Here is a 24,822-nt window from a genome sequence, read left to right on the forward strand (position 1 = left end):
ATAAGACAGTAGTAGCTCATACAGAACGCTGCTGCCAGGATTCTGAGCAGAACCAGAAAATATGAACACATCACACCAGTTCTCAGGTCTTTACATTGGCTCCCAGTTACATTTAGGATGATTTTAAAGTATTACTACTGGTATATAAATCACTCAATAGCCTAGGACCTCAGTACATTGCAGATATGCTCACTGAATATAAACCTAACAGATCACTCAGATCATTAGGATCACATCAACTAGAAATACCAAGGGTTCACTCTAAGCATGGCGAGTCTGCTTTTAGCTACTATGCCAGCCGCAGCTGGAACCACCTTCCAGAAGAGATCAGATGTGCTCCTACAGTAGTCACATTCAAATCCAGACTCAAAACACATCTATTTAGCTGTACATTTTCTGAATGAGTACTGTGCCACTGTACGTCTGACTGATTACACTGCATTTTATTTTTACATCCTCCTTTTGATTCTAAACTCAAATGGCACTGAAAATTGGATAAGAGACAAACATAAATGACTTAATTGGGGAAATTGAGAGATGAAACCATGCTGATGACCTGGGTCTGTGGTGGAGTAGTGAGTTTGATGTGTCAATTAAACTCGAGGTTCTGTGGGATGCGGACTGGATCGACTCCATTCCTAGAGCTTCCAAACAAATGGGTTTTTTGACTGAAGGGGCTTTGACTTGACAGTGAACCCAAGGAGTCAGTCCTAGAACTCCTCCTGTCTGATTTTACGGAAAAATCGGGTCTATTGGAGACGTCAAATAGATTTTTAGGCGCGTCAAAAGATCACCACAGACACAGTACAATCCACATGGGATAATCTCACAGTATAACAAGCAGCTGTACAAAATATGATACACCAGTGTTTTGCCAGTTTATCTCTTAATTCTTTTTATAACTGTATCCACTGTATGTCCAACTGACTGCACTGTATTCTTCCTTTTGATTCTAAACTGAACTCAAATGGCACTAAGAGAATTGGGTAAGAGAGAAACATAAATCACTTAATTGGGGAAATTGAGAGATGAAACCATGCTGATGACCTGGGTCTGTGGTGGAGTAGTGAGTTTGATGCGTCAATTAAACTCGAGGTTCTGTAGGATGCGGACTGGATCGACTCCATTCCTAGAGCTTCCGAACAAATGGTTTTTTTGGGGTGTGGACCGATGGGGCAGTGAACCCGAGGTCAGTCCTAGAGCTCCTCCTGTCCGATTTTAGGGAAAAATCGGGTCCATCGGAGACGTCCAATGGAATTCTTAGGCGTGCCGAATAAACACCACAAACACAGTGTAAGAGTAAAACTATATGCAAAATAAGATACACCAGTGTTTTGCCAGATGAGCATAGTTTATTCTATACATCATCTTTTTACTACTTTAATTCATTTTACTCTAATTAATTTTATCTCTTTTAATTCCCTTGCTTTTATTTTGGGCTTATTTTCTATGCAAAGCACTTTGAATTGCCATAGTGTGATATTTTAATTCCTTTCTATGTAAAGCATTTTGAATAACTGTTTTAATTTTCCTTTGCTTTTATTTTGCTTTTATTTTTTATTCCTTTCTATGTAAAGCACTTTGAATTGCCATAAATGTGCTACATAAATAAACTTGCCTTGCCTATGGATTGGACTCTACAGCATGTTGTTGTATGCATCTCTCTCTTAAGTGTGACACTGTGTGTGTGTAATAAGAGCTCTGTTAATTAAGTGGCTGTAGCTCTGTGCTCCTGGCTGGGAATGGATCAAACACAGGCGCTGGCCAGCGGGCTCCCCACCGCCACAGATGAAATGCACTGCAGACTTTAAAGACTTCCTGTCATTAGCCTAGACCCCGTCCACTGACTCGCTCCCTCGCTCACAGCCCAGACCTCCTCCGTTCCGCCACAACAATGAGCACTGTCATAGCTCTGAAGAAAAAAAAAACCCTGCAGTAACAAAAGAGCTGGCCTTTTACCACACACAGAGAGGGAGAGAGAGCGAGAACAAAAGTGAATGGTTTAATTAATATCCAAATGCTCTGGCTCCACCTGGGTTGCATTAGCAGACCCTGGGCTTTTCGTACACACACACTTAGCGGCCACCTGACTGGACGTCTGTGCGGTAAGTGTGTGTGAAGGATGGCTGAGGATCAAAGAGCATATTATTCTGCTCCACGTCTCGTTCCCCGTCTGAAACACTCACGGCCAATAATAACAGAGGATCGGTGTCCTTGTGCTTGTTACCCAGTGACAATGAGACCAACCCCGGGCCAAGCTAGTCAATTATTTACCAACTCCTCATGCTAGGAATACTTTAAAGCTCTGATATTGAAAACATTACACCCATTCCTGTTTTAATGCGGTTTAATCTCCCTGTTACATGGAAACTGATCCACGTTTTGTAAGTCGAACACAGTCTCTGACGCTGTCAATTCGGGTCTGTGTCAAACCGGCCGGCGAGGTTCTGTTTCCCACCCTTACGCTTCACGTTAACACTGCGTGTCCATGCTTGACTGATCTTGTGCACAGGCGACGAGGCTTTGAAAACAAAAGATGCTACGAAACAAGACAATTGTCGGTGCTATTTTTGACAGGCGTAGGAATGCTAATTAATCTGATTAGAATGAGACGATTAAACTCATGATGGGGGTTCATATTGCCAAGCGCTCCGGTCCTGGCATGCGCCGGCAGAGCGATCGACCCAGATGAAACACAAACTGACGTTTGGCGAGCAAAGCGGGGCTTTGAGTCTTACTCTCTCATTCGACAGCTACATTAAAAAGATACTTTGTTGTTTACTGATGGTATTTGGTTTTAATACCTTCTCCTAAACTGTTGATAGCCCTCCCTTCCTCTCGCTCTGCTGGGTATATGCTAAGTATCTCGCGGTGCCCACCATGAACATGCTCATTTGTCCGTAGTCCGCACTGTGAGGCTTATGTACATAAAAGGCACGTAGCAGCAAGCAGACCACCCACTGGATATAATCAACGATGCTTTCCACTGCACCCCCTCGGTCTGTTCTCGAGAGCTGGGGCGCCTGTGCCGACCAGCGACCCGAATGGGGGCCACGGGTCATCCATCAGCCGAGCCTACAGCACGGGAGACTCGCATATGCCACACATCAGTCAATGTGTGTGTCCCCTCAGACAGTCACACATGGATGGAAGACGCTTTTACATGCATAAGTACTTGCACACTGACTAGAGGTCGGCACAAGCCTATATCTGAAACCCTGAACATTATTTGCAAATTTCAAAATCCAACACGACCCAGAAACACTCACTTTTTTTACCAAGCAAGTAGACCAAGACGCTAGGAATTAGCAAGGCCTGCAAAAGGCCTGCAAAAATGAATGTGTGAGTAACGTTATTAATTAAAAATGTCACCATTACATTAAAGATGGTCAATCAATTAAAAATGATAATCAATCAAATTAATTAGATGACATGATTCTAAATATATCAAATAATCAAATATATCAATATTTGCTAAGAAATACCATCAAATTAAGATACTTCAAACACATTACATTATTGTGGCAGATGAGAAAAGCATTTAATAGACCAACAGTGGTCTAATCAGCATATTTGAATGATTTCTAAATGATCATGTGACACTGAAGAGTAATGGCTGCTGAAAATTCTGCTTTGCCATCAAAGGAATACATAACATTTTAAAATATATTCAAATAGAAAACAGTTCTTATAATTTGTAATACTTTTTTTTTTTTTTTAAATGCAGCCTTGTGAGCTTAAGAAACTTCTTTCAAAAACATAAAAAAAATGTAATGTTTCCAAACTTTTGACAGGTACACGCACACACACACACACACACACACACAATCCCAAAGTTAAATGTGAAACACTGATGCAAATGTGGCCTAAATATATAAGCACATATTTCATTGGACTACCGCTCAAGGCCTGCAAACGTAAACTGTATATGTACAGTTGATCCGTTTTCCTCTCTCTTTCCTTCAGTCTGTTCTTGATTGTTCACTTGTCCTCCAAATCGATGCATATTACTGCTCTCCTATAGTGAGTGCATTATAACACACTGTGGCTGGTCTACAGTCTCTGACAATTCAGCTCTCTCTCTCACACTGAGCAGCAGGAAGAGCTTTCATTAAAACCTTGCCAACTACTACAAGTACAGAGCGCGACGCTGTTATTCCGGGCATATCTGCCCTGCTTGCAGGAAGCCGCAACCAGAAAGGTCAAGAACAAAAGGAGATGGGACAATCTCTAGAGAATAGTTAAATAAAGACAATATGAAGAGAGAGAGAGCAAGATAAAGACGCTTATGTACCCAAATGATTGGGCATCTCAGGGTCTTCCATTGTGGCCGACTGCAGATGCGCCGTGTATCCGTTTGCTCCTCAAACAGCCTGTCGTGTGTGATCCATGTCCTTGGTTGAGAAGTGTCCATTGTGATGCTGTAATAGGGCTCAGCTGGCAACATTGATAATATGCTTAGAATCATCACATTCGTCAAAATAAGACGGCCTGTTTGGAGCGTTCTCGCCTCAGAGAGATGCGAGGGGGCAAAGTATCATAGGCTGTGTGAAAAGCTGAGAAAAGAACTCAATTACAGGTAAGAGCAAAGTCCAAGTCCAGCCTAGATTCACTGGCCCACTGAGCTCATTGTTTTTCCAAAATATCCAAAAGCATCTAAGTATTCCAGAAAGTAAGCATATCTTACCGTCAAACACATCCTGAACTCTTGGTTGATTTACCCAAACCTTGCTTCCTATTTGGTGGCTGTGCTATAATTTTTCAATCTTTTCATTTAATCATTTTTAAATCACTGTGAAGAACTATATTGTTTGTTTAATGCTAATTATATAATAAAAAGAAAGACTGATTAAACTAAATAAAAGTCTGTGCTTGCAAAGATTTTCGGTGTAATGGATAAAACCTTGTACATGGTGACTGCGTTCATTCAGGTTTTAATCATAAAACTGGCATAGAATACCATAACCCTGCCATGATCTTTCTCGCTGGTGCACCATGGGAGTTAGAACAATCTGGAACCAATGAGGATCAGCTCTCACACAATCAGTTCAAGGCTAGTTCTAGCTACTTCATGAGAACCTGTCTGACAACAGCTTCAGAAGAAACAGGAAAAAAAGGAGAATAAGAGTGAATGATGACCAGCAGGCTGAAATACAGAGGTATATGTCCTTTTCCTGATTTCAAAACTGAACAAATGGCTTTTCACATTTTAAGTTAATTAGCGGTCATGGTTAATCGTGAGAAATCGGGTGTTTCTTCAACTTGGAATAATTTTTTTTTTTAAAACAATCATGTCTTTATGAATATTACCACCACAGTGTCATTTACACACTTGTGATGAAAATGATGGTGATAAATTTGCTTTTTTATATACATTTTTGGAATAAAATAAATTAAATTGAAAAAAATAAATAATAATTTGTCTTAAACTATGGAGTGCCGCAGGGATCTGTGTTAGGCCCTCTGTTATTCTCAATATATATGATGCCACTTGGAAATATTATAAGGAAACATGGAATTAGTTTCCATTGTTATGCTGATGACACTCAAATATACATTTCATCACGGCCGGATGAAACCGCAAAATTTTCCAAATTGACAGAGTGTGTTAAAGATATAAAAGATTGGATGACGTGTAATTTTCTTTTATTAAATCCAGACAAGACAGAGGTAATACTTATCGGTCATAGGATCAAACATCATAGGATGTCCTGTTACTTTATCCTCTACAGTAAAAGACCAGGGTGTTATACTCGATTGCAACCTGTCTTTTGAAAATCATATTTCATATGTTACAAAAACAGCCTTTTTCCACCTTAGAAACATTGCTAAGCTACGTAATATGCTATCAGTTTCTGATGCAGAAAAGTTAGTTCATGCATTCATGACCTCGAGACTGGATTACTGTAATGCTTTATTAGCTGGTTGTCCTGCATCCTCAATAAACAAACTACAGTTAGTCCAAAATGCCGCCGCTAGAGTTCTTACGAGATCAAGAAAATATGATCATATAACACCGATTTTATCATCACTGCATTGGTTACCTATAAAGTTCCGTATTAATTACAAGGTATTGCTACTGACTTATAAAGCCCTAAATGGCTTAGCTCCAGTCTATTTAACGGATCTTCTATCGCCCTATAATCCATCGCGTTCTTTAAGATCACTAAATTCAAGGCTTTTGGTCATACCTAGGATATCCAGAACCACCAAAGGAGGGAGAGCATTTTCACATTTGGCTCCAAAACTCTGGAATAGTCTTCCTGATACTGTTCGTTGCTCAGACTCGCTCTCCCAGTTTAAAACTAGATTAAAGTCGCATTTCTTCAGCCAGGCATTCATATAATCCTATAGTTCAAACTACAATCCGGCCTCTAGCTCATAAATGCCAGAGGAGAACTGGCCCCCGACTGAGCCTGGGTTCTCCCAAGGTTTTTTTTTCTCCATTAGGTCACCTGATGGAGTTTTAGGACACCATTAGGTCACTTGATGGAGTTTTTCGGTTCCTTGCCACTGTTGCCTTTGGCTTGCTCAGTTGGGGATATTTTGGGGATATTTAATTTAATTTTATCAATCAATAAATTCCTCTTGAAACAAACTTTGTTGTATTATTTTAATTTAATACTGTGAAGCTGCTTTGATACAATCTGTATTGTGAAAAGCGCTATACAAATAAACTTGACTTGACTTAAGACTAATTCGACATTTTATGTATCCTAAATACACACAATTAAATAACATTTTCAAAAGGAAAAAAACACTTTGCAGTGAACTTTGGGATAGTCGTAATTTTGGAAAAAATTATATAAATAATTTTCAACAATAAATATTGAAATAGCTTATTTCTCTCTTAATTTAAAATAAATTATTAAAATTATTTCTCTTTATTTTCATAATTTAAGATTGCTAATCATTTTAATAAAAATCAACCCTTGGTACACAAGTCCGATTTTGTTTTCTTTCTATGTAACATGTTATTCATAATCCTGGGTTAACTTCACTTCAAATTTCACTCCAGTTAACGTATTTGCTGTCACTGTTCAACATTTTCCCGTCAAACACTATAACACAGCATGAACGATTTTGTGGATCAAAAAAACACATAAAAATTTAATGAGGTAAGCACAGAGGAACTTTTTGATTGTTAACACAGTAATATGTGGCTAATCAGCTCACTGTTAAAATTCTAACACATTGTTTCACACTGTACACCTTTGGCTTCTTAGTTTGAAGTTTAATATGCAACATAGGCTACATAAAATCGAGAGCAATAGTATCCAGGGTAATGTCGGCATACCACCACGTAGGAAGAACCACATCCAACAGAAGTAACTGTCGACACAAGAGGAAGCTGTCTGAAAGGGATGTCCAGGTAATAACCCGGATTGTATCCAAAAAATATGAAACCACAGCAGCCCAACTCACTGCAGAATTAAACGCACACCTTGACTCTCCCGTTTCCACCAAAACTGCTTATCGGGAGATCCAGAGAGTCAATATTCATGGTCGGGCTGCTATAGCCAAATATTTGGTCACTTGTGCCAATGCCAAATGTCAGTTCCATTGGTGCCAACAGTGCAAATCTTGGGCTGTGGACAATGTGAAACATGTACTGTTCTCTGATGAGTCACCTGCATCTTTCCCACATCCGTGAGAGTTACGGTGGAGAAGCCCCGAAGAGGCTTAACACATGGACTGTTGCCAGTGACGGTTTGGTCTGTAATATCATGGCTGTGCTTATTGGGCGCATCACTGCCAAGGACTACCGAACCATTTAAGTGGACCATGTGCATCTAATGGTTCAAACATTGTACCCTGAAGGGAGTACCGTGTATCAGTATGATAATGCACAATTACACACAGCAAGACTTGCGACAGAATGGTTTGATGAACATGAAAGTGAAGTTGAACATTTCCCATGGCCTGCACAGTCACCAGATCTAAATATTTTTTGAGCCTCTTTGGGGTATTTAGGAGGAGAAAGTCAGAAAACGTTTTCCTCCACCAGCATCACATAGTGACTTGGCCACTGTTCTGGAAGAGGAATGGCACAAAATCCCTCTGGCCACTGTGAAGGACTTGTACCCTACATTCTCAAGACGAATCGATGCTGTATTGGCCGCAAAAGGAGGCCCTACACCAGGGATGGGCAACTTCGGTCCTGGAGGGCCACTGTCCTACAGAGTTTAGCTTCAACCCTAATCAAATACACCTTAACAAGCTAATCAAGGTCCTCAGGATTACTAGAAAATTACAGGCAGGTGATTTTTTCAGGGTTGGAGCTAAACTCTGTAGGACAGTGGCCCTCCAGGACCGAAGTTGCCCATCCCTGCCCTACACCATACTAATAAATGATTGTGGTCTAAAATCAGGCATTTCAGTTTCATAGTCCAATCCCTGTGTGTACATATGTATATGAAAAAAGACAGCAATGACCTAATGCATCGGTCAACACAATTTCTAAGATAAAAGAAAAAGATTTCAGCAGAAGTAAAAAAAAAAAAAGATTGTGTTTGCCAAGATGCCGTGATGAGGAACAAAAACAAAATAGACTGAGTCTGAAAGACTTGTAATTAAAAAAGTGTCCATATGTAGAACAGGAGTGATTATCTTGTTTGTCTGCTTGTAGTTTCAAGAACAAGACCAGACAAGCAGTTTAGCAGTCAATCTCCAGTGCTTGTTTGAATTGAGAAGCAAAAACACAGTGATTTTAGAGACAGAGATTTAGAAATTGTTGACCTTGTTAACACTGGGAAGGGTATTAAAACTGAGAAGATTGGGTTTATCTGACGTCAAGATACATCCGAATATCAGAAATACAAGCGTTTCAGAGAACAAGTTCTCTTTCTGTGCTTGAGCTTGCAATCGGTGGCCCAAAAAAGGAGTTAGACACAATGTCTAAATGTCAGAAAAATACTTTTTGGTGTCACTGTTTGTTAATGCAATTGCTAATCTGTGTATACATGCAGTCTTTCGCCTCTGAAAACCAGCATCTGTGCTGCCATGTGAGCCTCTATAAATCACTTGACTTTTTCTTTGCGTAACACCCTATTTTTGTCACTTTTCTACTTTAAGGTGGACAGCTGTTTTTCTTCTTCACCATTAGCAACAGTCAACAGTAAATGGTTACCTTCCAAAGCCCCTGATTTCACAGTCTTTGTGTGTCTGCGGCGTCATGCCACGAAAATAAAGCCCTTTTCTCTTTGCGCCGTACAGCATGACATATTCCCTCTGCTTCCTACCACGAGAAACACTTTGCTGCATATTTCCAATCTGTCACGGTAACGCATGTGACACGAATGACGGAAATTACAATCTTTCAGTTAAATGTAGCCATCCATCAAAAGACACTTTACATACACATGCAAGCGACTTATGATTGTTGTTTGCATTTAAATTATTAGTCTGTAGACTACATTGACACAGTCTATTAAAGTAAAGAAATATGAAAATGTAATTTAATTAAATCTGAATTGAAAAATCTATTGAATGAAAGTCCTAAATATATCAGAAAGCTATCTGACAGACTGAAAAGCAGTATAACAAACATGTTGCAGTTCAGAACTAAATAAATGTATAAACACTTTACAATAACAATAAATATATTATTCTCATTACAGTCATGAGAATATAAGAATTTGTTTTATTATTGTTATGAGAGTTGAAGTGGAAAATGTGCTCAAGTATAATGTCACAATGCAAAATAATTATATACATTATAAACAAAAGCAGATTTTCTTCAAGTAAAATATTATTTCGTATTTTATAATAATGATTTTGGAGGGAAATATGGGTTGGATTTTTTTTTTTTTGTGGGGAAAAACTAAATAAATCATCCACCCACAAAAAGTAAGTTCTCAAATCACATTCAGTACAGGAATCTGGATGTAGCCGATGCCAACTAGTCACTGTGTGGCTGTAAATCGGCGTCAGTGTAAATGCCTCATTATGGGTTTGCACCCAGGCCTCCTCATCCACACGCAAGTTTAAAAAGTTTGTGTTGAGCTCTTATCTGCATGCAACAGATGGTTTAAGTCTGTTTGATCTACCTTAAAACCACCTGTAAAGTGAGTGATAAGGTGTGTTGGGAAAAAAAACAAAAAAAACGTTTTGGTCTTACTGAGCATGAGGGCCTTTTCATTCGCCAAGATTTAGGTAAAAGCAAAGCATGTTGAATTTTTTGGTCACAAAAACATTAAGCTTTAGCACAAACTACTAAACTGCAAAAAAGGCATCCTATCTCTCTCTCCATCTGTCTCTCCCTCACTCCTTTTCCTCATTATCCTTCACTTCAGATTCTCTTAGTTCACTCTCTCTCACTTTCGTCTTCATAACAGGACATTTGCTCTCACTTACAGGCGGCAGTGCACTTCCTCTCAAGGGCAAGAGAGGTGTGAGAGAATGAAGTGCTCAGAATGAGAGAGAGAGGACCGAAAGCATAGAGCATGCTGTTAGCACCCTGTGTCATGGTTTGTCTCCCCTTAGGCTTAATTTAGGCTTCACACACATGCACATGTTCAGATATTAGTAGCACATTGACTAAAATAAGACACTTTTATCCTCCATAAGGCCTTGGGTGACAACACACAGGTACCGCTCTACTGATGACCACATGACTCCCTCTTATCTGAGTGGCTGTGGAGCATATGGGGAAGATATTGCACAGACGTCGCACAGACGTTGCGTGGACGTTGCTGAATGAGTTCCCTTGTCATGGTGTTGTTATACAGCGTGATAACAGCATGACAGTTCGCACACTCACTGTGTTTATTAATGAGGCCCTCTTGAACAGGCCCTTATGACCTGCTGACACACAGACACGCAGTTTCCAGTAATCTTCATGGGAGAATATTGTCAAACTTATTATACTGATGGGTAACTTTCGAAGATGGCTGTTTGTATCCTCAGACTTTTTCCGTACAAAAATAAACTTACGTCGAGAAAAAATCAGTATGAAACTGCATTTGGAACGCATTTCACCAGCGAACTGTCGAGAGTGAAACACGAATATACAGAAAAAATAATTGCATAAGAAGTCTGCATACTTACATTTCAATTGTATAAAATTAAAATCTGCCTTGCAACATAATATGGAATTGAAGTGAGCAAATCAGGACCAATCATGTTAACATTGATAAGGCATTAAAAGTTGGTTAACTAATGACAGGATTTTACAAAGGCAACATTACTTACAACAGTTGCTTAAAATAATACAAAAATAGCTAAAATAATGCAGTAATAATACAATGAGACACAAGACAGGAATTTAAGAGTTATTACTATGTAATAACTCCAAGTTATTACTGTTTTTATTTGGATGAAGGATTATGGTGACTTTTTTCTTTCTTTCTTGGAATAAAAATATATAATTTTTAGTAAGCTTTCCTGCTTTACATTTTGTTTTAATGTTGACGGATGAAATCTGAAAACATTTTTCGCATTTTTAAGCTGAATAGCAAATGCAGAAGGGATTTTAAAATCAGAGATGTCAATTCATCAATTCTGAGTAAATCTGCTGAGCATGTTGGGGACTTCACATATGTTGTATGAATATTATAAAGAGTTGCATCTTTCCTAAAACTGTGCATACTATAAAGCTCAAAGCTACATTTAGAGACAGCTTTCATTACATAAAAATTCACCTAGAAGATGTGGCCCTCATGACCACATTTATATCTAGTCACAAACCACTGTGATGATATGACATCAAGGAGTGTATGTCCTCTTCAGCTGTGTGTCAGTGCACAACTGGTTCAAGTGTGCAGGGTAATAGAGGGATGATCTGTATGATAAACACAGTTTATAGGTGCTCGAAAATGCTTTGTACACATCCACGCATGCAAACACACACAAAGGCATCAGGAAGGGGTCAAACAACTCCCTCGATCAGATTCTCTCATCATATTCTGTGATTCTCTCCTCTCTAAAGAGGCCTTCAAATAGGCCCATCACAACTCCATAACCATCTAGCTCCCTGTCATCACACACACACTTCTCGAAAATATCCTCATTCATAGTTTAGCCCACTCCTTATGCACACCAGGGAAAAGGGCACATCCATGTCCAGAGTGGCACTGGCCCACCCAGATTGATGGCTGGTCTTCCCAAAGTTATCCAACCAATAATAAATAATTAATTAATACAATAAAGAAATCAGTTTGTTCTTTAGCTTTTTACATCTGGTCACTTCATGTGTTTTTACTGATCAGATAGCTGTCTGATTTGTTCAAACGGTTCCATTTACACTTGGCCACATAAATTTGTCTCCGCAAAACGAATATAAATCCGATCCTCAATTCCGATGCATGTTGCAGTAGTGCCGTCTAGGGATGGGCATGATTAATCGACGATCGATAATTGATCGTTAAGAATTTCGTCGATCACGTTTATTTGTTATCGATTAAACTAATGCAGGTTGCGTTGCGTAGTGAGAGTCTTGAAGCAATGGAATTAATTTTAGCGTGGAGGTACCTGTGCATCCCGGCAACGTCAGTCCCCTCAGAGCGGGTGTTTTCGGCGGCTGGACTGGCTGTCACCAGGTTGCGGTCGCGTCTGATCCCAGATCATGTCAACATGCTTATCTTTCTCAACAGAAATCAGTAGACTGGTGCAGAAGTTCTATGGGAACTTCATGCGTTTTCTCAGATCGGATAGCTATCTGATTTATCAAAACGATTCCATTTACACCTGGTCACATAAATGTGTTTTTGCAAAACAGATATGAATCCGATCTTGAATTCCCGCGCTATATGCATATTTAAATTGTTGCACGTCATCGAAAGCAACTGATATGAGCTGCATTTTATTGATCATCAGCGAAAATTTCTAAATCAAAGACCGCAACAAGATATTGCGGCAACAGCCCTGGTAAGATCATTTCGGTTCTTTACTTTTAATGAAGATGATTGTGTGTTGATGAATGACTTTCACTTTGATTTGCGATAGTTTGCACGTTGGCTTGATGAATAGATGCTCATCTGTGGTGATGCGTGTCGAAGTAGCGTCGTCATATCTGGATATAACATGACATATAGCCTATAACACGCTCTCACACGTTTATTTCTTATCATTTTTGGGATACGTCAAATTTGCATATGTGGTTTCAACAACCAGATGCATTTACTCTTGTCCAGTTTCGTCTGGAATGCGTCTCAGATCTCCTCCTGAAGTGGTTTGAGCGATCGGATTTAAATCCGTCTCGAATGCGTTTCGGAGGGCATTTAGATTTGGTCTTTTCACGACCGGATAGCTATCCAATCACAGAAAACGGATGAAGTGGCCATGGGTCTCTGTTTAAGAACGCCGGCTCGCAGCTGCAGGTTCCGCTGGTTTAGAGCACCGCAGGAATCTTCAAGTCTACCGAACGTCCAGTTTCACTGCCACAAGTTGATCTTCTTGTAATAAAGATCTCATCGAGGACAAACAAACTGTATTTTTGTATTTTCATTGCATTTTTAATTTATAAAAAGTTAAAGAAAAAATGAATTTCAATATAAAAATATTAATGATTAATCGATAGTCGATCGTTAATTCTCCCGACGATCGACTAAGAAAATTTAATCGAATGCCCATCCCTAGTGCCGTCATATCTGGCTATAACATGTCATATAGCCTATATAACATACTCTCACTTTTTTATACATAATGGGAGGATTAAAATGTACATATGTGGTTTCAACAACCAGATGCATTTAAACTTGTCCAGTTTCATCTGGAATGTGTCTCAGACCACCTCCTGAAGTGGTTTGAGCGATCGGAGTCAAATCTCGAAATAGTTTCGGAGAGCATTTACACCTGGTCTTTTCACGATCGGATAGCTATCCAATCAGAGAAAACGCATGAAGTGACCAGGTGTAAATAGTCCCTCTGATGTGATGGAACTTAAAATAGCCAATATTATTATTATTTTAAAGTAAAAAAATAAAATTAAAATTGTATTCATGAGAGAAAAGTAAAGTAAAACCTGAATTTATCCATTATATGGATTGATTGGATTATAAAATTGGGTGCTCTTACTTCTCTCCAGAAACACTGTCAGACTAGGCTATCAACATGATCGCACACTAGGTTTTGGAACAGCGTTATTGTTTCATAAAAGCAAAGGAAACGAGTACACTTCATAATATTCATGACATTTTAAAAAGTATACACGGAATAGAAATACTAAGATCAACCATCTTTTTTCTGGCCTCACTAGTGATGCACACAAACCATACGCAGTCATACAGTAGGTTGTGTTGCTGGCCAGGTTGCTGGACAATGTGTGTGTGTGTGTGTGTGTGTGTGTGTGTGTGTGTGTGTGTGTGTGTGTGTGTGTGTGTTCTCTGGTGAGCAGATCCAGTGGGGGCCGAGAAGAGGGGCGGAGTCAGGACGACCATCAAAAGGTCCATCCACAGTGGAGCTCATTATTGCCTGTACTATTCTCACTCAATCTTATGGGCCAAATCATTCCCAAAAACCTCCGTTAACATACTGTCTCTCTCACACACACACACTTTTAAAAAAGACATGTCAGAAGTAAACAAAGCCTGCGTCTGAGCACTAATTAAATAGATGAGCTGTATTAACATAACCTGAATGCCCTGGCCAATTCCACCCCCCTGTATTCCATTCTAACACACACACACACACACACACACACACACACGCTTACTTAATTTTTTTTTTGTTATGATCCGACCAGCGAGCGCCAATTGTTGGCCGTTGTAATTACCATTAGACCACGGCGGCTGGCTCTTTGATATGGTAATAAGCTACAACCCCCCCCCCGTCCTCCAATCGCCGCCTCCCCCCCCGACACACACTCTCCTCTTGTCTGACAATCTACCGAAACTTGAATTTCAAACAGCCTCCTCAGCACCTGACAAACGGGGCTGAGCTCCGCCGATGACCCACAATGCACTAAGGCACAGGGGGCCACCGAAGGAAGGGTGAGCGGAGGACAACGCAGGCGGGTGACATGGATGACGTTTTTAGAACGAGGAGGAGGGGGATAAAGACATGTTCAAATGACAGGTTTACAGCTTCTGGATTGGATAGGTTGTGTTGGAGCGATAGAAGGGTCAAAACTACGCTGTCAAATCCAGAACGTCTTCCCACCTCAGCTGATGGCTGAGTATTTTCAGCTAAATTGCACATCACTTAACATAAATTTTGTATTTGACTGGAAAGAAGGGTTTAATGTGCGACACTATGAATGTGCATAGTCCCCGATGATGCCATTGATATAAAATGAATGCTCACTTCATTAAAGGATGATGAATCTATAAAATATAAAAAAAGTTGGGGTTAGTAAGATTTTTTTAATAATTTTTTAAATGAGTCTCTTATGCTCACCAAGGCTGCATTTATTTGATCAAAAATACAGTAAAAACAGTAATATTATGCAATAGTCTTACCATTTAAATAAACTTCTGTTTTCACATTTTTTATTTATTTAATTTGTTTCTGTAATGTTTCTGTAATTTGTTTCATTACTCCAGTCACATGTCACATGATCTAATACGCTGATTTGATGCTCAAGAAACATTTATTATTATTATCATCAATGTTGAAAACAGTTGTTCTACTTAATTTTTTTTTTAAACAGTTATGTATTTTTTTTTCAGTGAATAGAAAGTTCAAAAGAACAGCATGTATTTGATATAGATATCATTTATAACAACGTGAAAGTCTTTACTGTGAATTTAATGCATTCTTGCTGAATAAAAGTATTCATTTATTTAAAATAATAATAATAGAAAATTACTAACACCAAACTTATGAACAATACTGTAGGTGTACATTTAAAAAGGCAGATATTGGCTGATAACCAGTTCAGTATTGCATCCCTAAAACCAGATCATAAAATTGCTTGTGCTTAACCTTGCCCATTGATGATTGATGAGGTGTTCTAGGTTCTAGGTTGTTACTTACTGTCCCATGCCAAAGCAAAGCTGGGGTCTATATTACATAACAAATCACTTACATGTCAAGTACCTCCTTCCATGTAAATCAATTTTATGCCCCCCAGGCAATCTAAGCTGAGAAGCATAGAAAGCTTAGAAAAGTCATAGTACAGCTCTTCTCAAGTTGCCACATGATTTGCGGTGTCAGTAATGTTTCATATAAGGCTTGTTCCAAATTTTTTTTATTCTGAGCAAAAGTTTGCTTACGGACGAACTGCTAAATAAGACATTCTGATCTAATAAACTTTTTAGCTCTCGCTGCACAAAACAAACAGCCATGTAGGAGCGAATGGCTAGCCCTTACTCACATATACACAAACAAACAGACACACACACAAACAAACACACACGGCAGAGGGAGGCAGGGCAGATCAGAGGGGAGTCCAGATGGACGGAGAGAGCCTCAGTGTCCCCACACCCTCACATGTCATATGTTGTCCCATCTGTACCATCACGGCACGGCCCCCCAACCCCAGGGACGCACACACTGGCGTATACACACACATGAATTCCATATCTCTCACTCCATGTCTCCTGGGTATGACAAAAAACAAACTTCCTGCACCCATTGTGTTCACATGTGATGATTAGAATCCCGGATGCAGGATGCGTATACATCTCTCTAGCGTGTGTGCGGACACGTTACTCTGGCTGTTAGGGACCTTTAGCGAGAATATCACCTCTGCCCTTCACTTCCAGCTCTCGGCCTATTTAACACTCCGCTCGAGCTCTCCACGCAACAGCGCTCTATTAAATATGCTCTTTGATACGGGCACACTCTGCAAATGTACGGCGCACTACTTAGAGGTTAATTCCTTTTCAGCTATTCAATTGTTGATGAGAGCTCTCAATATGTTCGGTTTCAGAGCTCAGAAGCGAAAGTGAAGAGAGTCATCGACCAACACAACTAAAACAACCAAATTAAAACAAACGTTCCTAGGCACAAAACACCTGTGTAATTATCAATGATATGCCCAAGAAGAGACCTATGGTGGGAATTTTTTTAATGGTGCAGTGCATAGTTACTCTAAGATTGTCTGTTAGCTTGCGGCTTTCTATATGTTAGTGCACTGTTTTAGCAGAGTCTTTCTCCTCTGGGAAAACAGTTACAATTAACATTTATTTAACATCTATTTTTAACATTTATTCAAAATAGAAATATTTTCTTATTCTTACATTTAAATGTCTTTACCATCACTTTAGATCAATTTATTTCTACAAGTAAAATTTTCTTTCACAAATTTTTTTTGGAACGATAGTGTAGAAATTGCTTTGTTTCATGTTGACGTATATTTACGTTTTGTATTTTAAATAGCCAATTGGCGTTAGTTTACATCACAGCCCTCCCTGTACATGAATTGCTTCAGATGCAGGTAGTATTGGGGGGGGGAGGAACATTCTTATTTTTGGGGGGACATTCTTATTCTAGAGAGCATTTGATTGGACAAAAGTTTGTAATCTTTAACATTAATAATCTATTTTAAATCATGTTTTTATTTTATTTTTTTACTTTAACTCTTAATCAATGAATCAAAAAAAAAGAAAAAAAAAGATGCATCACAGTTAAAAGCAGCACAACTGATTTCAACACTGACAGTAAGAAATATTTCTTGGGCACCAAATCAGCACATCCAAAAGATTTCTGAAGGATAATGTGACCCTGAAGACTGGAGTAATGGCAGCTCAAATATTTTTTTATTGTAATATTTCACAATATAAATGTTTTCAAAAACATAAAAAAAAATAAAAAATCTAACCAACCACAAATGTTTTAAATGGCAATGTAATGCTCAAGTTCTCTAAGAATGAGAGACCATTTTCCCATTAGATTGAAGTTCAACTTCAGTCCAAGGTTTCAGAAGTGTTTAATAAAACGTAAACGGACACAACTCAAGCTTTTCACCATTTATGCCTCAACTACAAGCTATTGAATGTTTATTTGCACAGCCATGAGCAGCGTTCAAATGCATGGCACCAACACAAGTTCTGGTTTCTTTGCTGAGAACACAAGACCTGCGAGATGAAAGGGAAACAGATTCTGGGGGAGAATTCCAGGAGGCACTCAGGAGTTTACTTCTAAATGATCAGCAAGCATGTAACAATACCTCCCACTAATGGAGGTGTTTTGTTGGTTTTAATCCACCTAATTGGCCAGGGTTCAGCATTACCGACGAAAAGCCAAGAATAATGCTACTACCTGTTCTCCTCCTCTCCTTCTGTTCATCTCAAGGAGAAGAAAACCCAAAGGACCAGACATTACTTTAACCCACAGGAGGGGAAGAATCCCAGAGGGGGCAAGAGAACAAGAATGAGAGAGAGAGAGGTTCTCTCTCACCTGAGATGAATAGAGCAGGTGATGTTTATGTATGATTCTCATTATTTAAAGCTATTGCATTGAAGGAGATCACATGATCTGCCTGATTTGCAGAGGGAAGCACTTGAAAACAAATCAATCTGTGGAATGAGGCAGGATCCTGGAGACTGATCTTAAAGGGACCGTTCACCCCAAAAATGAATATTCTGTATTTCATATCATTCCAAAAATGTAGGACTTTGTTCTGTGGAACATAAAAATATGTTTTGAAAAGTGTCCATGCTGCTCTTTTACATAAAGGGGCAATAAATGGGAACTAATGCCTTTAAGCTTTGAAAAAGATGCAAAAGAATTATTATTGTAAAGTATTATTAAATTGCTTTAATATACACTACTGTTCAAAAGTTTGGGGCCAGTAATAATTTTTGTTGTTGTTGCTTCAGAACCAAATCAACCTATTCGAATGAAACTGGGTACTATGTTTTGTGTGAAATCGCCAACACTGCTCTCCAAAACATTTGATGGGCATTAAAAACAGGTTATGCCACATTAAATGTTGTAGTTACATTATTCATAACCATTACTGTGGAAATAAAAGGAGGCTTGTTATCGCTGTATGACTAAGCATTGATTTAGTGTATTTGGATACTAGATCGCTGGAGAGCTCAGGTCATTGAAAAATCTCTCGCTTGGACTATTCCTCCATTTCTCCAGAGGCCTCTCTCGTCCTCTTCTGCCCTGTTCTAACACTCGGTGAACTGAAGCAATTACAAGCCCTGACGGCAAGCCCACATCATATGGAATTGGATTGTATGTAGACGAGCTTTTGGTTGTTTATATGGAAATGCGATTGCCGTGTTGATTAGGGAGCTCCGTCCCTGCCCACGCCCTTCATCGCAGCGTCTCGCAGGGGACGCCGCAACCTACAAGACACACAAACGCATCGATGTAATTCACTCAAGAGCCTCATTTTTCATAATGAGTGCGTCTTTATGTGGCCTCTGCTGTTTTCACACACTGTGAGCAGTAATGACTGCGTATACATTCACAGGCGCGTTTGCCGCAATTAGCCCGACGGCCGCTCGAGTGAGGGAGTTCAGGTACTGAAGAGAGCCGGAGTGGGGCAGGTCTACTGGGAGGGAGACTCAGGGAATACGGTGGCACTGGGCATATTGAGAGAGACACTCAGGAGGGAATTTGGGAGAGGAGTGTGGGACAATCTGTCGCCTGATGACAGATGATGTGTTTCACTGAATAGTGCACTGAGAGAGAAGGATTTATTTTAAATATACCGATAGCCAGTAGGGTTGCACTGACTAGTCGATTATGAATTCATGAACTAACAATGAACAATTCTATAACAATTTATTAAGCTTGATTAATTTCTACATTCATAATTGTATATTAATAATGTTTACTGTTAGTTATGCATTTTGAACAAACATGAATTAAGAATGAACAAATCGCATACTTATCGGTTAACATCAACCTAAATTAATAAATGCTGTTAAAAAAAAGCTTGCACATGTGAATTTTGACTTCTACTGAGTGTTTGATATAGTACAATAGTATGATATTTTACCCCACAGCACTTTTATATTATTCTAAAAGCAAGAATTAACATTTCTTTTCATATTTAACATTAAAATATTTTAATAATTTCCACTTATTCATATTCATATTTTTGAGGAAAAATGGACCACTCTCTGCAAGTCCCTGAAAAGGGGCAACATACTGTGACATTAGTTTAACACACAATTATTTCTATTTAATCCAAGTTTAAACTCTGAGAGAGTTAAGAATGTAACAGTGTAAAGTACTGATGCAGTGTAGACTAATGAGAAATAAAGTATCTTATGCTCACAAAGGCTGCAATCATTTAATCAAAATACAGTAAAACAGTATTATTGTTAAATATTACAATTTAAAATAACACTTTTCTATTTTAATAGATTTAAAATGTAATCGATGAAGGCAAAGCTGAATTTATCATCATCATTACTCCAGTCTTCAGTGTCACATGATTCTTCAGAAATCATTCTGATATGATTATTTGGTGCTTAGGGAACATTTCCTGAATGAATGTTGAAAAACTGTCAAGTTTTTGAATAAAAGTATTAATTTATTTAATAAAAAAAAAAAAAGGAAAGAAATCAAACATCGTCCCAGAGGCAGACAGACACTAAAGTGAGTGGGACACAACTGGACAATATAGGACATTTGTATGAATTTTGCAGTACAGAAAAGCTAGCTTTTGTGATCTGCATCAACTGATGGTGTATTTTGAATCACTTACATAGGTTAAACACTTTTCTAGATGACCAGACATAGTAGTAGTCATAATATCCAATAATATCCAGCATCATCTCTCCAGTTAGAGAAGACCATGGACAAAACCCCAGCTCCGTTCCTCATGTGCACTTTATAATGCCAAGCACAATTTGCTTCCATTTCTAGGTATGTATTTACATTGGAGACTACGGCAGAGTAAACAGGTGCTTTGTTAGAGAGCACCAGAGGCCTGACGTGCTGTACACACTAACACACAGTTGTACTTCTCAGCTCAAACACGGGTTCAGCCATGTCCTCTATCATGCCTGTATTTGTTTACAGAGCAAGACAAGGGTCCCTGTAGCGATCTGCCGGCAGGGAAACCAAGGAGTCCCGGTGTTTGGAGTGCATGCAGGTGTCTTGTAAGAGTTAACGTGATACACGCATACACAAACAGATGCATACGGTGCATTCTTCAGACAGCGACATTCACTTTACGGGTAAACACACACATGCTTTCAGCTGTGTTTTCCAATAAAGGAAAGAGGACGTTGCATCATGAGTGGAGGTCAAAGAGGTCACAACATCTAAAACAACTTTAGAGCCCTACAACTTCCCTCTGCACTACATGATTTCCTGTCTGTGTGGGCTAACTGCAGGCGGAACTTCCTTTAGATGTGTACTGAGAGGAAGACAGGTCAGAGGTCACACAAGCATACTTGTCCGTGCCCCACACACAGCTTGTGATCCAAATGCTTGAACACATTTGAACAACAATATTTCACTGTTTGTTCTGCACAAAGGAAACTATAGTCACAGAAACACAAACCTTTATGAAGAGGCTGGCGACCTTTCAGCCCAGCCAGGACGTTGTTCAATGCACAAACATCCGATCATGATCATGAGAATTCAAATTTCTTTGAGAAATGTATCATGTATCAAACTCAAACTCAGAAAATCCTTTAATAGCTGCAAAAAAGTGGCTTGTTCTGAAATTCTTGGATTTCCGATGTCTGATTGCTATTATTAACGTAGTATTAACATGGCTGCACAAATTTGCATGAGGAAGTAATAAAAAAAGAAGTAGGATAAAAACTATTATTCCTAAAAACAAGAATTAACGACAGTGGAAAAATGCACCAAACCTTGAGCTGTTCCTGGATGTGTGTAGCACCTACAACTCTGCACATTCTTCTGACGGATCTCAGTGAGTGCGTTTACATGCAAGTTCTAAACCTGATTATGCTTAATAAGCTGACAATGCATAAGGCCATGAAAACATAACCAGTTTTCCTTTATCGGAATAAGCATAAACCGAACGTCACAGCTAGACATTCTGGCATGTAAATATATTAACCTGCGTTCTGTTGGCTTATTAAAGTGTGCATATGTGATATGTGACAGGAAAGCATCCTTACTGCGGATTTAAGAGCATCAAGACTGAGCGAGCATTTTAAGGATATATATCGAAAACATACATACATTATTATTATTATTATTATTATATAGAAATACTACTATTATAACTACTACTACTACTAATAATAATAGCAGCTATTATTACTATTATTGTTACTATATTTTTTTTTTTTTCACATAAAATCTAAAAATAAATAGTTCCTAGAGAACCCTTAAGGGACTGTTCGTTTTTTATTTAAGGGGCCACCGGAGGAGTTTTGAGATCTGTTGTCAAAAAAGACATGACCCTCCCTTCGCCAGCAATACATTTTTCTATGACCCTCCAAAATGTTTGTGAAAAAAGGCATGACCCTCCCCGATAATTTAGTGATTAGCCTACTTCTGTACTGGTTTGCGCTTGGCAAAGATGTTCAGATAGCCAAATTTTTTTTATTTTTTTTTTTTTTTTTTTTTTAAACCATAAACTCTTGCTTTCTCATCTTACTAGGGCTGTAACGATAGACCAAACCTACGATTCGGTTCGTATCACGATTTTTTATTTTAGATTTGAAAAAAATCATGTTTTCGGTGCTGATGTTTGTGACTCGTTCAACATGTGGGTGGGGCTGCCAATAAAGCATCTAAAAGCTGTCACAAAGAACCAGCAAAATTAATGATTATTAATATGTCAAATATAGCAAGGAAACATTTTAATTGTTTATTAATAAACAAGTGTTTTCTGTGTCGACTGCAAAGATGAAGTTGACGATGCGTCGCGATCTTCTCAGAACGCGCCAGAGAGAAATGCACATTTCATAAGCAGAAAGCAGTCTGTTTTCCTTCGTTTTGAATTGTTCTGTTTAAAAGTAGACATTTCAAGCTTTCTATATATTTCTCAGGTCTGTGAGGCAAGTAGCATACCTTACGCTGAGTTTCGGTTCATTTATGAGACAAGAGTCCAGTTCACTCGCCCGCGCCTCCGTGATTATCTATTTTCTACTATATTTACTTCTTATTTATTAAATCCAGATGAAACATTGATTAAAATTAAGATACAATTAATAAAAAAACGAAATTCACTTTAAAGAAAGGCTTTGTGCTTTCTGTTTGAGGTCTCTGTGAAATTTTTAAAGTCGCTTTCAGAGCAGTCATGTCCGTAATGGAGAACTGTCACGCCCGTAACATTGTTTTTTTTACATAAATGCGAACACGAAAAATTAAATAAAAATTATATTTTATGTTCTGTGGAGGCCGATCTTTATTCATCCGGTGGTATATATCTTTTGGTTTGCACAGTGTAATTTATAGAAGAATTACTAAAACATATTTTGCCACCTAAAAGTTAAAGATTTTTTTGTGTCACGTCACGTCACATGTGTATTTCCCTCATATTAAATATAAAATTTAATGTGTAGACTGATATTTTTCTAATGTCTTGACTCCTTTATTTTTCTAATGTCTTGACTCCAAAATATTGGTATTAAATCCATTTTCTGAGAATTTATATTTCAAGTTTTGACTGCAAATGTTACGTCTATAACACTGGAATCGCCCAATTTTAACGAATTTATCCTCAACTAGTTTTTGTGGTGTAGGTCTACGTATTTTATTATGTTAACTTAAATAATACTAATAGTAATTTAAAGATGTGGTAGCCCTACATCTTACACATCGTGGAAACAAAATAAGAATGGAACTAAAATATGGTAGTATCGCGCTACAGCGCACATTCTATCAGCAGCAGTTCTGGCGCCTCAGTCACAATACTAAATAAAATGGTAATAAAAATGGTAGAGTTACACTCACAGGACACTGTGCACTTATTCGCAATCACAAAAGTTCATTATTTGCTCGTGCTTTAAAGCTTTGCCGGGTAAACATTTCATTGGCATTCTGTTCTGACATGATGCATTTTTTCTAAGCGCGAACTGAAGTGCGCGCGCACTGTCAAACAGCGCCAAACTGGATTTTTGTTGGGTCAGACCCATCTGATATCGAAGGGGGGCTGATAACGCGAGATCAACATGGAGCTAAATGGAAAAAAATATCACCAAACAAGCCACTTTGAAATGTTGCTGTTTTCATGTATATAAAAGTTGGGTGACCCTCCCCCTAGACTAAAAAAAGTTGAATGACCCTCCCCTCAACAAAGAATAAAAAGACATGACCCTCCCCTATTTTCCTCCGGTGGCCCCTTCCATAAATACCGAACGGTCCCTAAGTTCTTTGCAAGTGAAAGCAAAGTTTCACAAGGGAAAGCAAAGGTTTTGCGAGAGAATGCTACATTTCTCAGGGATGTTTTGCGAATGAATGTAAAGTTTATCGGGAAACGCAAAAGTTTTTGATTACATATTTTTTTCTCCCATCTCATATTTGTCCCTTTAGGGGCGCCGTAGAGCTCCAGCAGTTTACATCTGTCAAGGACTATTATTCAGCTATTTATAAAGGAGTCTTAAAAGGCACAGCAGCAAAACATAGAACACTTAATTGTAAAGGTCATAAGGAGGGTGAAAAAGTAATGTAAAACTATAAACGTAAAAATTATGACTGTTTTCGAAGCAACAAAAACTTTTCAAGCATAAGAAGTAAAGAGAAAAGAAAGAATAATAATAATAAAAAGATCATATAATTTATGATATGACCCCCTTTAAAGGCTCACACACATTCTCCAAGTCTCAAGCTTGGCTATCTTTCCTGGACAGTGTCAACAGCAAACCCATATGTCATTTAATATGAAGGTCTGTGAAGCATGCACTTGAGTGTATTTGACAGGAAAGAAAAAAAAACAATCTGATTTTAGGAGTGTGGCTGTTTCCAGTTGACTGCATCAGCAGCTGAGTAGCTCTGCAGTGACCCGTGTGTGTGTGTGTGCGTGTGTGTGTGTGTGTGTGT

At 38.6% G+C, this 24,822-nt stretch overlaps 1 protein-coding gene across 8 annotated transcripts in view; it reads right to left on the minus strand.

Moving 5' to 3' along the window:
• sox5 (SRY-box transcription factor 5) overlaps positions 1-24,822 on the minus strand; it is a 213,073-nt gene that overhangs the window by 132,864 nt on the left and 55,387 nt on the right. The gene's annotated exons all lie outside the window — the stretch shown is intronic.

The sequence above is a fragment of the Leuciscus leuciscus genome (genome assembly GCF_965113295.1).
Source record: "Leuciscus leuciscus genome assembly, chromosome: 4".
Classification (NCBI taxonomy): domain Eukaryota; kingdom Metazoa; phylum Chordata; class Actinopteri; order Cypriniformes; family Leuciscidae; genus Leuciscus; species Leuciscus leuciscus.